At 44.4% G+C, this 14,883-nt stretch overlaps 1 protein-coding gene across 1 annotated transcript in view; it reads left to right on the top strand.

The window, feature by feature from the left end:
• Window positions 1-791: 791 nt before the first annotated feature.
• The window catches only part of WASF3 (WASP family member 3), a 35,121-nt gene continuing 21,029 nt past the window's right edge, over window positions 792-14,883 (top strand). Inside the window, exon 1 of the mRNA XM_066621049.1 lies at window positions 792-841. The gene's annotated coding sequence lies outside the window, so the exon portion shown is untranslated. The remainder of the gene's footprint in view (window positions 842-14,883) is intronic.

A 14,883-nucleotide genomic window follows, 5' to 3' on the forward strand; every position in this document is an offset into this window, starting at 1 on the left:
CTGGACCAAAGCCTTATTATTATTAACAGTATTTACACACTGCTTTTCAGCATAAAGTTCACAAAGCAGTTTACAGAGAAAATGTATATACTGTGCATGCATGTATGTAGGTATGTTAGTATATACTGTGCACATATGTGTATGTATGTATGTAAATATATATACTATGCATGCATGCATGTATATATGTATACACTGTGCATGTATGTACGTACGTAAGTATATACTGTGCGTGCATACTTGCATGTAGGTATGAAAGTTATATACTATGCATGTATGTATGTATTGTGCATGTATGTACATACGTATGCTTGTAAGAATATAATGCGCATGTATGTATGTATGCACTGTGCATGTATGTATGTATACACACATGTAAGTATATTCTGTGCATGCATGTATGCATATGTACTATAAACCACTTCTGCATCTTCTTACCAGCTGGCTTTTCTACGGCCAAACCCAAGAGGTCAGAAGGGAGCTGAGGGAGCCCTTAGGAAATGGAGGTGAAAAGAGACTGAGGTGAAGGGGGATCAGGGGGAGGAGGGGCGGGACTGGCACCGCGGACGACACCGCCCCTTTCCCTCACTGCTCCCGCCGACGCCAATCGGGTCGTCGCTCGGCCCAGGCCCCGCCCCCCGAGCCCCTCGCCCTTTCGCAGTTCGGCGTGGCAGACGGCGTGCATGTTTGTAGGCGGGGCTCGCGGGGGAGGGGCGGGTGGTTCTGCCGCTCGCTAGTTGGGTCGAGCGCCGAGCCCGGTGGAGCGTCGAAGCCGAGGGTCTCGCGCGCGCGGGAGCGCGCTGCTGAGCGGACTGAGGCGGCGAGTGGAATGTGGCGCGAGGTGAGGAGGGGGGCGGGGGAGCGGCGCGCGCCCCCGAAGACCGTTATTTTGATAATAAACGACCCCCCAAAAACCGTTGTGTGGAGCAGAAGCGCCCCCGCCGGCGGAGTGCCGAGGAGGGAGCCCCGCGTTCCCCCGCTCCTTGTGCCCCCCAGAGTTGGTGCTTGTGACTGGGGCGAGGGGGCTCCCGCCGTGCGACGCCACTTTCCTGGGAGCGACCCCACTGGACGCAGCGCGACCGACTTCTTGAGGAGACACGCGTGGGTCGTGCCCTGGCCTCGTCGTGTCTGCCCGGGAGCGAGTCCCACTGCGTCCTGCAAGGCTCGCTCCCGGGCAGTGTGTGTGCGGGACAGGACCGCGCGTGCAGCCTCAGGTTGTCGTCCAGGGCCGAGCACCCTGGTGGGGGCAGCCTCTCCGCCTGGCTGCTGGAGTCTGCTGGGGGGCTCCCGCTGGCTGAAGGTGCCCCTTCTCTGCTGCCTGCTCCCTGTTCTCCAGACAAAGTGCGCCAGTGATGGGGGAGGGGGCGTGAGGGGTGGGCTCTCCCCCACCCCACCTCCCTTACTCCCCCCACATCAGGTCGCCCAGGGGCTTTTGTGACCTGCTTTCTGCAGACTGCCTGCCTCTCTTCTTCCCCACAACAGGCAGCTGCTTCGTGGAGAGATCTGCCTTCCTCTCCACTTTGTCTCCTTTCTCTCCTCTTCCTCACCCCCGCACCTTGGAGTTTCTTTCTTTCCTGTGTGTGTTTTGTGCCAGAGCCTTGCAACAGACCAGGCAGACCCAGTCCTGGCTCCATCTCCCCTGAGCCTCCCGGTTTGCAAATCTCCAGTGCTGAAAGTAGGTAAATCCTCTCTTAGTGCAGTTATTTAATAACAGGTTTCCACAGAAGTGCTCTCTCCAAAGATCTCGTTCTCACTTCCCACTTGGGACTTCTGCTTCTGTGGAATTGAGCTCCAGGGGCAAGTTTTCCTTTTGGAGGAAAGAAAAGTTAACAGTTGTCAGTACTGGGGGGAAAAAATCCTAAGCTGCTCGAGCAGTGTTTCTCAAACTGTGGGTCAGGACCCACAGAGGGTCGCGAGCAAATTTCAGGTGGGTCCCCATTCATTTCAATATTTTATTTTTAATATCTTAGACTTGATGTTACCCTGCCTGTGACTGCATTTGGGGAAATGTTACAGACCAGTATTTTTAACACGCTTCTATGTATATTATTTTAACAATGATAGTCAATGGGACTTACTCCTGGGTAAGTGTGGGTAGGATTGCATCCTAGGATTGTTAAGAATTTTCCTGTTTGAGGATGTCACTTCTGGTCATGACAACACTTCCAGTGGGTCCTGACAAGATTCTCATTCTAAAAAGTGGGTCCTGGTGCTAAATGTGTGAGAATTACTGTTCTAGAGAGGCCTGGGTTAGGTTAGCAGTAAAGGCAGGGTACCCCACTAAGGGCCCAATCCTATCCAATTTTCCAGCACCTGTGCAGCGGCAATGCAGCCCCAAGGTAAGGCAACAAATGTTCCCATACCTTGAGGAGGTCTCTGTGACTGCCTCCCCACCATAGGATGCCGTGTACACCCCACTGGCACAGCTACACCGGCACTGTAAATTGGATAGGATTGGGCCCTAAAATGTCAGCTCCTCATCCACAACAATAACCAGCCAGGGGTTTAAACAATGAATACAACATCAAAGTATGCAAAACCTTGCATTTTGTATACTTTGGTGTTGTATTCATTGTTTAAACCCCTGGCTGGTTGTTGTTGGGTATGAGGAGCTGACATTTTAGTTGGGCACCCTGCCTTTGCTGCTCATAATGGAGTTAAGAAAGACTGAGGTACAGTAACTACATTATTTCAACAGTAAGATGCAAAAGGAGGAGGAAAAGTTCATTAAGGGTTACAAGTCATAGTAGGTATGTGCAAGCTCTTGGTTTTAGAGGCAGGCTGCCTCTGATTGCCAGATGCAGGGGATGGCACTGGGATGCAGATTGTGTCTGTTGTTGTGTGTGCTTCCTGGGGCATTTGGTGGGCCACTGTGAGAAACAGGAAGCTGGACTAGATGGGCCTTTGGCCTGATCCAGCAGGGCTCTTCTTAAGTTTTTATGTTATGTTCTTAAGGTGAAATATGGGGAAGAGTGAATACAAGAGACCTAAACCAGCATTAGGACACTGTTGAAATATGGCTGCAGAGTGTCCATAAGAGAAACTTGAATGTTGCCTTAACACTCACTTGACCGAGATTGTTTGGGTCTTGCTTTATTGGGACAAAATACTGCTTCATTAATTAACAAAACTGTTTGTATGGTTTAATGTAAGCTCTAAGGCTTCTGTAGCCGGTCACCACGTAAAGAAGGATTCATTTTCTAGTTCTGAGGCCGCAATCACAAAGTCTAGATTGTATATGATCTAGACTTTGTGATTGTGACCTTAGAACTTGAAAATGAATCTTTCTTTATGTGAGTATGGTTATCATGAATTTGAATAAGTGTCTTTCATGTACCAGCATTCGTGCCTTTGTAATATCAGAGCTTAACTACTAAAGTGGAGCTATTCCTGAATAGAAAGCTTCAACTAGTGCAGAAAGTACAATTCTATTGACATTATCATTCCAGTCCAAACTATTGGTGAGGCAAGCTTAACTATGGCTTTGCATTATATCTCAATTGACAAACTATTGTCGTTTACATTCAGTTGGAAAACCACAGAGTGAACCTGTAGTTTGCAAACTATTAGTTTTGCTAACTGTGATTTGGCAAAATGTCTGCTGGAACTGGCAGCAGGAAGACTGTCTGCCTGAGCTAGTGCAGGTATTGCCCCCTTCAGGTGAGCCTACTACCAGACATTGGCAAGCTACCACCAGCATTGAGTTGGGAGGAATAGCCGTTCCCTGAGAGGGCAAGTAACACCCAACCCCTACGCTGTCTGTTCCGCATGGAGTTGAATACTTTTAGATGCCCTTTGCAAATGTTGAGTCACCACCAAAGGGATGCTCTCCAGGGGCCTCTCCTTTTCTTTTTCATTTTGACCTTCACTTCAGTGAGATGGTTGTAGAATGGTTAGGTGAGAGGAATAGTCTTGACCTTGTTGATTGACAGGTACCCACTTGCAGCCAAATAACCTCTGTGTGGGGGAGTAGGGAAGTGATGTAGGGAGGGAGACAGTGATTGGAGAATTATCTTATGATGACTTTTGTGCAGGAGATGTACTGTAGTATTGACAAGGCACACTTATTGACAGCAGGAGCTCACATCCACCAGTGGCCCTTTTAACAAATAACACTTCCCCAAACTCTTGCGGCACACTTGCAGACCATCCATGGCACACCAATGTGCCACGGCACAGTGGTTGAAAATGGCTGGGAGGTGATGGTGTGAGAAATGAAACTTGGGGGTTTGAGATATATGCATGAGGGGCAGGCAGTATTGTTAGTGATAGAAAGGGACAAATGTGGTGGAGATTGGGCATGCCATTTCAAGAGCAGAGACTTTAGGCACGTGCCTAAGAACATCAGGAGCCCTGCTAGATCATGCCAAGGCCCCGTTTAGTCCAGCTTCCTGTATCTCACAGTGGTTCACCAGATGCCTCAGGAAGCACGCAAGAGAACACGATACCTGTATCTTGTTGCCACTTGCTTTCATGTGACAGTCAGAGATAGGCTACCTCCAGCAATTCCCAACTTTACCAGAAAGTAGCGACCACTAAGTATTTGCCAGGGTAGGTATCAGCACTTCCACGATCATGCTGCCGCCATAAAGAAAAGTTTTTCTACATACCTGGTTGTTTCTTTGGCCCTCCAGAGGGTCAGGGGGTGTACAGCCCCCTCTGAGGGCTTCCTTGCACTTCAGAATGGCTTGCTGAAGTGATCACGAACCACTTCTGGTTTTTGTCACAAAACCGGAAGTGGATTGTGACAGCTTCACGGAGCTGTCCTGAGGCTAGCAGAGGTAGCCATGGACCCTCTCCTGCACCCTCCAGAGGATCGTGGCAGCCCCCAGGTATATAAAAAACCCCTTTTCTTTGTGACGGAAGTTCCGTAATCATTGTCATGATGTTGCCACCTCAGGGGGTAGCTACCATTTCCCTCTGGCTGGGATGTCACAGTGCCCCAGTTTGGAAACTGCTGGGCTACCTCTTAAACTTAGAGGTTGCATATTTGTTACAGTATTTATATACCACCTTTCTTGTAGACTTAAGTCTTGTAGACTCATGGTGGTTTACATTGGCAGGCTGACCATAAACCTAATTTTTTTCAAATGAGGTTTTTACAGGTGTTATTCAGTGAGGAAAACTATAGAATCCTTCATTTCTCCAGATGTTTTGCTTCATGATGCAATAGTCATTCTGATTTGTCTAGCTCTTGCACTTTCCAAGCTTACACAAGTAACTGCAAAACATGCTGGTTCTCAGAATGTTATCAGTTTCTTGCCAGTCCACATTCCTTCATCCCTGACCAGCAACTTCTGGTCACCTGAAGGGTGATCCTGAGCTGATGCTTCTTGGCTTTACAGGCAAGACAACAGCTCAACCTCCAGACCGCACCTCCTTGTGTGGCTGTGTTAGACTTAGGGCCCAATCCTATCCAATTTTCCAGTGCCAGTGCAACCATGCCAGTGAGGCATGCGCTACATCCTGTGGTGGGGAGACAGTCACAAAGGACTTCTCGAGTATCATCAGGACTGAGTTGGTATCATCATGATACCTGAGTTGGTATCATCAGGACTGCGTTGTAGCTACACCGTTGCTGGAAAGTTGGACCCTTTTGTTAGACTTTTCCTCCATAAACCAATCTACTTTAAAAGGCATCTTGGTCAGGTGCCATCACAATATCCTGTGGGAAAGAGTTCCATAGATTAATTATCAAACTGGGTAGATATTATGACCTTCGGGGAGATAAAGTTGAGTAGAAATTTAGTAAATAAGCAAATATAAAAAACAAAAACCATTACAGCATCAGAAAATAATTTGTTAGGCTTTGCTTTTTATTAATATGGACTTTCTTAAAAAACCGAGACTCCGCTGTTTACTGCAAAGCCAACATGAGGTGAGGAAATGAGCCTCTTTTGTGAGGTCATTCGACAACTTCTCATTGCTATCATGAAGACCCTGTCATTGCAAAGGGTCATATTTCTAAGGGCAGGCACTATCAATTTAACTTCTATTGAATTTATAATCCATAGTACTATGTGGACAGAATGAAAGCAGATGTTTGTGTTCTAAAATATTGTTAGCACAAACCATTACTTGTTTTGATGTCTGAACTGGAAACATTACCTTGACAGTGTTGCTTCTTTGGAATCACATCACTTAAGCGTTTGCACAGATTTCCCCACAGTAGTTGAAAACACTATAGCAGGGGTGGCCTAACAGTGGCTCGCAAGCTGCATGTGGCTCTTTGACATATAAGGTGCGACTCTCAGGAATAGATTAGCTGAGCTCCTTTTTGTATCATAATTAACTTGAAAGTTAAATTAGAATTTTTCAAGCTTTATAAGTGTTTACTAGGTGTAAACTGAGAGTCCACTGCATTAAAACATAGGTTTAATGTTCATGGTTAGCAAATATACTTAAGAATTTATATACTTAAATATTGCAGCTCTCAAACATCGTTCTTGCAGCTCTTAAGCATCTGAAGTTTATTGTATATAGCTCTTGTTTTAAGCAAGTTTGGCCACCCTGTGCTATAGGGTGTAGTTTGCTGCAAGACTTGTGCCCTTTTCCATATAAAAGTAGGTGAGGAGATGCATGCTTTAGTGCTGTTTTCTGCTGTTTTTCTGTTGTATTTAGATTTCTGATGGTATGTTATGTTTGATGCTGATATGCCCAGAAGTGTAAGCTGACAAGTATGTGTTCTTCTCTGTTAGTAATAAAAGCACTACGATGATGTCGCTGTTGTTATCATCAGTAGCTGACAGCGCAGACTGATGGCAGGTCCAACTTATGAGAACCGTGTATGGATGAGTGCATCTCCCAAGGCACAGTCACAGATATCACAGCTAATAGTCACAGCCATTATCTATGGCTGCTTTGACATAGTAAGATAGGTAATTTCAGCAGATTTTGCTGTTTTTCTTGTGTCATCATCATTGGCATCCTTCAGTCTCGGGAGACTATGCTGTTGCGCTCTGAAAAGTGGTTCTGGAACAGCATCTAGTGTGGCTGAAAAGGCCAATTTGGGAGTGACAATCCCTTACACACTGGGAGCAAATGTAGTCTGTCCTTGGCCTGTCTCCCTGGCAACGGGCCTTCCTTCTTTCCTTCAGTCTGTTGGGCAAGTGTCTGTTCAAACTGGGAGAGGCCATGCTGCACAGCCAGCCTCCAAGCGGGCTGCTCAGATGCCAGGGTTTCCCACCTGTTGAGATCCATTTCTAAGGCCTTCAGATCCCTCTTGCAGATGTCCTTGTATCACAATGTGGTCTGCCTGTAGGGCGCTTTCCCTGCATGAGTTCTCCATAGAGGAGATCCTTTGGGATCCGGCCATAGCCCATTCTCACGACATGACCAAGCCAATGCAGGCGTCTCTGTTTCAGCAGTGCATACATGCTGGAGATTCCAGTTCGTTCCAGGACCGTGTTGTTTGGAACTTTCTCCTGCCAGGTGATGCCAAGGATGCTTCGGAGGCATTCTCATGTGTACTTTCAAGGAAAAGTAGTTTTAGGTTGGTTAGCAGTTTAGAAAGCTTCAGGTAAAGCAGTACTCAATGCCATTTTGGTAAGATAAGATTAATATATTCTCCCATTTGTTTATTTTTCATTTAAATGATGCTGCCTTATATTTAATATATTATGTGTGAATTTATTACCTCATAACTATTGGTCCACAAACCCATTGTTTCACAAACACAGCCTCCCTTCTGTTTGTTCAGTCTTCAGCATTCCCCACCAAAGTAGGAACCATCTGTTCATAAGTGCATGTACTAAGATATTCACAGTTAATGGCACTAAGCCAATACAGTTCCCACAAATTTGCTTATCTGTGGGGAACAAGAATGCAATTTACCTTGAGCCATCTGCTTTCTGTTCTCGCCTATCTATGGCGGCTATCCTGCAGCTGTCCGAGGTGGCATTCCGAACAAGGTTAGCTACCCCTTAACCCATTGATCCCATAGGATCAGTGATTTGGTATCCACTGGGTTTTCCATGAACCTAACCCTCGCGGATAATGAGAACTGTTTAAAGAAATAAAACAGTTCCCGAAGTCCTACTTGGACTTTGGAAATGTGATAAGTATTTGTGGGGGCAGGGCAGGGTGAGGCCCAATGGTACAGCAGCGATCGTGATGACACCAGGAGCAAGAGGATTTTAAACTTATCTGGGTGGTTGTGCTGCCCTCTGGGAGGGTATGGGAGGCTCACAGACTCCTCTGTAAACCTCCGCGCTGCTCCAGATTGCTCCAGTCCTAACTTGTGCTTTTGCATTTGATGTTGTAAAATTCCATGCACGTTGTTGGTAATAGATGAATGATCATAATTAAATGCATAGGTTTTATTTAGTTTAGATCAAAAACCTTTATAGCATCTGTGCTTAGATCTTTTATAGAACTAGCTAAAGAACTTGGATGAAATGCTCACAATATACTTTTGTATTTGGCTACAAATTAGCTTAGCAATGTGACTTAGAGCGCAATCCTAACTCATTTTCCCACACTAAGGGCAATGCAACTTCAAGGTAAGGGAACAAACATTGCCATACTTTGAGGAGGCCTCTCTAACTACCCCCCCCCCCCAATTGCAGGATGCAGCACATGCCCCACTGGCACAGCTATGCCAGTGCTGGAAAGTTGGTTAGGATTGCACCCTTAGGCATGGACTACAACACTGCTACACTATTATCAATGGGAACTTGTTTTATAACATGGCTATCAGCAATATGTGATGAGAGAGATGCTGCGTGCAAATTAATTCTTTGAATACTGCCTTTTGCATGTATTTGGACGTTCTCTGTTGTGTAATTGTGATGTGATGCAACATTTCCCACATGTTCACTACTAATAACAATAGAAAATATCACTGACTTTAGATACATGTCTAACGGGCAGCCCAATCCTGACAGCCCTATGCTGTATCCAGTGCAGTTTAGGAGGCAGCTGGAGATCACTTCAGGGTGAGGGGTATTTTTTTTCCTTACTCCAAGTAAAACCCCAGCCATCCTATGGGGCTTCTTGGATCTGTTTAGCTTTCGTAAATTCAGGAAGTGTGTGTAGGGCTGCCTCACTTTGGAGCAGGGGTTAGCGGTGGATTCTTCCTCCAACCCACCTCTCTCAGACCTGATCCTTACCGTTCTGCACTCCCCAACTTCACCCTCTCTCCACCTTCAAACCCCTTCCCTTGCCTTCAAACCACCCTCTCCCAGTCCCCTTGCTGCCCAGAACAAAAAATGTATCTGGCACTGCTGAGCTGGCATGGGCCTTGGTGCTGGCCCAGCCAGCTCTAGAGTAGCTGCAAAGTGCCTTTGGCATGTTTGCAAAATTCTGGGCCAGTGCAGGGACAGCCAGGCTGTCCTAAGCTGCAGTTTGGATTTTGCTGTGATTTACTTTCACCATGAAAGTGTTCTGTTCCCATTCATCCCTCAAAACCCTGTTTCAGTGTAACTGGCATTTTTTAATCAGCCCAACATATGAATGGAAGCTACATATATAGGGAATGTATGTTTAGTATAGCCTTTTCTCCATGAGTACTCTGATGGGTTTTTAATCCTGGCTAGTTAAGGTATGTTCCGTTATTGCACTTTTAAGCCACTTAAGCTTTTTAAAATTGATAACATAGTTCTGTATTGTTGATTGCACAAACATTGTGACAGTTATAAAAGCAGTACACTTATACTATACTTTTGGATATCTGCTCAGTTTCTTGGGATTCTTCACCTTGCATATTTACATCATAGACTCTATTAAGATTAATTTAAACAAGTTAAAACTTTGCTTAATCCCCAGCTCAAACATCAGCTATATCAGTTGTACAGGAAAAGGAAATTTTTTAAAAAAAATGTGTGTATAGGAGTACCTTGTTGAACTTTAATTAGCTTCTATTGGAACTCTTTTCCTAGATGATTTGTGTCTTTAGCTCTGACAGGACCCATGGCTAGCATTTTTTTCTCTTTAACCTTGATCATATTGATTAAGTTTGCATCCTTTTATTGCTCTTAACTGAATTACCACTTATAGACCTTAATCCATAATGGAAATCTTTTGAAAAGTTCAGGTTACAAAACATGTGGCTAAGAAAAATGCTTATGCATTCGTTTTAAAAGCCTGAACAAAGTAACAAAAATTAAAACAACAAATGAATATGAACTAATATTTAGTGAACAGAAAACTGAAACTTTTGCAAATGAGAACCTAGTTGCTTATTTGGTTTTTAAACATCTTCTATAGCACTAAAACATCGACTAGAAAAGTAGATATGAGTTAGAAAGTAAATTTAATGTTTGATTATTAAAACAGAAAACAAAAAGCATGGTGTATTTGCTTCTTTGGCAGGTAACTGAGGAAGGATGCACTGAATACAAAAGACCCTATCCTGGTTCAATCATCTGTTACATCTTTAAATCTTTAAATCCCTGTTTCCACTCCTAAAATTTTACAGTACTTTATTGTGGAAAGTATATGAAAGGCTTTAAAGCAGTGTTTCCCAACCAGTGGTACTTGTACCACCTATGGTACTTAAGGTGGTTCTTTTGGTACGCAGTGGATCTCCCAGGCACCTGCTGCCTGGCAGTGATACCAGCAATGCAATGCAACAAGCAGCAGTCGGAAGCTCGGCTTAGCTGGCAGAGTTCCCGCATGTGCTTTCCACATGCTCAAAAAAGCCCTCCCTTCCTCCTTGAGCTTCTTATCAGTGTTGTGTTGTGTCTGGCTTCCCAATCTAAAAGTAACTGGTGATGGCATTGCCAGTGACTTCTGGTAGGTGGTCCAGGCAGAATGGTACAGCAGGGAACAAATGTTGAGAAATGCTGCTTTAGAGGGCCATGTAAATAACAAGAAAAGGCACATTATCTAAGAAAGAAAAGAAACCAATTTCCAGTTGGTGTTTTTCTCAGTTTGTCATCAATATGTGTGTATCCTGCTTAGGTCCACTACTTTCTTTCAGTGTACCATGCCCTTTTTTCATCTAAGAGCAATTTTATTGATTCTACATCAGAATCTTAGTTCCAATGCATTAGTGACTAAACTTTGATTCTACTTATTTGTTGGTTTGTCTCCCAATGCACCCTACCATTATCTTCTACTTTCAAATCACCTTGTTTGCTGCAAAAGGCAATCATGAACCAAAACAATCCTCGTTGGTTTATGCAAGCTCACCAAGGTTTATGATCTGTCAGAAAGTTCTTGAGTTTTTCAGTCTGTATGTATGGTATTTCTCCTTCATATGACTTCAAATGGCTCTTAATTGAAGAGCATGCAAAACATTATTGTATCCAAGAATTCCTCTTGAGATCGGTCAGTTGCCTATGTATTTTGTGCAACTCAAAATGTTCTTTGTGAGATCAAATGTATTATAAAAGAATTGTTGTTTTAAAGTGTCTGTACTGTCATAATTGCTACATTTTTGTGAAGGGGAAATTTTCTGTTCAAAATATGCTGAAGAATCTCCTCTTCAGCTGAATCAAATGTTAAGTATTTTTAAATTTTTAAGCAGACTTGAACTCAATGACAGTGACACCACTTGGATTTCAAAACAAAACTCTCATCCTTCTGTAAATGATATGTCCAAACATGAAATTTCTATCATATCTTGCTCATTCTATTGCTGAGTTGGGCTACAGAGCCAGAACCAGTGACCTCTGTGGTTAACCTGGTGTGCTATTTGGAACTGTATATGCTCAGGAATTCTCATTGTCAGCGTTTTTGAAAGGAAGGCAGTAAACTGCTTTCAGTTATCCAAGCAGAATTCAAATACCCAGTTTTTGTCTATAACTCGTCAATCAAGCCGTATGTTTGTAATCTCTTTGCAATCTCACGTAGAGTATTGAATCTGCAGACTGAAGGTAAGACCTTCTAAAAAGCAATAGAAGTGAGGACTTTATCATATCCTTGTTCATATACTTTGATGCTTATTCCATGAGCTAAGTTACAGCTTCCTGCTCAGACTCCATAGCAAGGAGTACAGCAAGGATGGGCTGCTCGTAATAGATACCAGGTTTGAGATGTGCAACGTGTGCACTTGCCAGTCCATACATTGAAGGATTGGATTTGTAGCCTTTGTTCTTTATAGTTGTAATCAAGAGTTACCAATCAATTTTTTTTGGCAGATGTAGGGGTAACTAAAATTCTTAAGGGCGCAATCCTAGAAACTACTTTGGCTAGCGTAAGTCTTTGTGCTGGCCCGGGAGGGTCGCAAATGTGCCATAAAGCATGTTTGTGCCTCCTTGAGAGGAAGCCAGGCCGGTGCTCTGAGAAGCGCTGGCCTGTGGAGGCTGACATAAGCCTCTGCGCTGGCTTCCCCTTGGATGCTTGAGTTGGCCCAGCTGGCCTGACATGAGTAGAAAAGGGAAGCAGGGAGGAGGTGGGAGGGAGGTGTTCCTGCATAGGGGGAGGGCGGTCAGTGGATGGCCCCAGGGACGTGTGGGGAGCAGGAGGCGGGGCTGGGATTCTGCAGTTATGATCCCTGGGATCATTCCCAGGGAGAATGGAGAGGCTTTAAGCCGCTCCACTCTCCTCTGAGTTGTCCACCTCGAGGTGGCGCAAGTCTGAGGAGACCCATAGGGGTCAGTGACCCTTACCCAGGGATAAGAGGAAAAGTTTCCCCTTGCCTCTGGCTAAGCCGCTTCTGGCCACAATCCTGTGCTGGATACAGTGCAAGCCTCTTGGCTTGGCTGTTCCAGTGCAGGATAGGATTGCGCCCTAAGAATAGCAATCCCCAGAGTCAAAACACTGCTTCTACAACCTCCCCACTTTTTTTGTTGTTGCGAGCCATGTGTCTCTTCACCATAATAGAAGTAGTAATCACTACTACTGTGACTGCCTTTAATTTTTCCTTGCATTTTCCTTAGCTTTACAGTTGTGTGTTACAATGTTGCTTGTTTCACTGTTACTGAGGTCACATTACTTGAGGTTGACCATATTATATTTTGGTTTTTGCTGCTTTTTTCCTGATTTCCTGTGTAATCTATCACCTTTTCCTCCCAACTCGTGCTATTGAGTATGGCTTAAGTGGGGAGGCTGCAAGAACCTTAATAGTGCTTTTTTTGTTTATATTTCCTGGTAGTCAAATGTAGAACTTAAGGAGACCATAAACACTAGGGATTGGACAGCATATGAAAAAGATGTAATACTATCTACCCACGAAATATTTGTCCATGCCTGATTTATATACCGTATTTTTCGCTCCATAAGATGCACCTGACCATATGACACACCTAGTTTTTAGAGGAGGAAAACTTACTTTTAAAGTAAGCCTGCCCTCCCCCTGTGGCGCCTGTGCAAATGAGGACCTTGCCCCCGGTGCAGACCTTGCCCCCTTTGTTCTCCGCCTGCCCTTCCCCTGTGGCGCCTGTGCAAATGAGGACCTTGCCCCTGGTGCGGACCTTGCCCCCAGTATTCACTCCATAAGACGCACACACTTCCCCCCCCCCACTTTTTTTTGGGGAAAAAGTGCATCTTATGGAGCGAAAAATACGGTAGCTAAAATAATATTGATTTATTTCAGTGGACACGTTCATTAATTACCTTGTTGGGTTTCATATCTACTTTTTTCCTGATAACTACAAGTTTAACTAATTAAGCATCTAACCTTCACTGTGGCTATAGTAATATGCACTCTGAATAACTGTCATGCTCATGACTTTCACATCTGTCTAGATTTGAAAATATTCCACCCCAAGCAGAGCTTTCATCTTGCAAAAATATTAAAATGTTTAACTGAATTTTTGTAGTCTTTGAACAAATAGGGAACTCTCAGGTGATCATGAGTTCAAGTATTTTTTATGTTAACTGACGTATAATGCTGGAAAATGAAAACGGTCTACCAGAGATTCTAAATATTCATGAAACATGTGGCCCTAAGTATTTTCAGAAATGTATTAAAATAATGCTAATTCAAATTACTGTATTAATGTAAAATAACTTAGTATCCTGTGAGAAATGGTCTGATCTGAGTATAAATACCTGTCCACACAGGACGCTGTCTGTTTTATCTTCAAATTAACAACTTCTTTTGGCCTCACTTCCTTCCACTGAGAGCAGGCAATTCACTTTTGAGTTATTATCCAGGAGTAGATAACCCTTTCCACTTGCTTTAGAGGTAGAATTAAGCAGATTATGTCATGCTTGATCACCTTCAGTGGATTAATTGGACCCCTACTTTCATCCTATCTGATTCAAAGAAACAAGGTTTTTCACAGAGTTTTTGTCATGCTTGTACCTCACTTTGACATTCGTTTAGCTGCTAATGGCTGACCCTGACCAGGGAAGCTTCTGCTGCATTTCTGCTGATTGCCTCTTGGAGGAGAAATGCATAACAGCAGTGTTTTTTAATCAGTGGTACTTGTACCATCAGTAGTACTTGAGGTTGTGTCCTGTAGTACTTGCAGGACCCCAGACCCCTGTCACCCAGCAGCAAAACCAGCACTGCAAAGCAACATGCAGCGGTAGGAGGTTTTGTGTGGCAGGCAGAGCTCCAGAGTGTGCTTTTCACCTGCTTGGAAAAAGCCTTCCTGAGCCTCTTACCTGTGTTCGTTGCATTGCATCTGGCCTCCTAATCTGGAAGTAGCTGGTGATAATACCATTGCCAGTTACTTCTGGTGGTACTTCAGTAGGTGGACTATGTGAAGTGGTACTGCTGAGGATAAATGTTGAGAAATCCTGCATAACGTGTTATAAGGAAGATCAGGGCTCTCTGTCCTAATTCTGGCTAGGAGATGCAAGGGTCCTGGGCTGGGAGCATCATCATTTCATCTAGCCACAGGGCTGACTAGCTTACATAGAGGAGCAAGCCGTGTTTCATTACTAAGGGGATCCATGGCTTCCAGACTACTTTTGGTGAGCAGGGCAAGCAGATACAGTGTATCCACTTTTGCCTGACAGTGGGGCTGACTGTGTAGAAGGGAGGAG

This window comes from Tiliqua scincoides, chromosome 3 (assembly GCF_035046505.1).
Source record: "Tiliqua scincoides isolate rTilSci1 chromosome 3, rTilSci1.hap2, whole genome shotgun sequence".
Classification (NCBI taxonomy): domain Eukaryota; kingdom Metazoa; phylum Chordata; class Lepidosauria; order Squamata; family Scincidae; genus Tiliqua; species Tiliqua scincoides.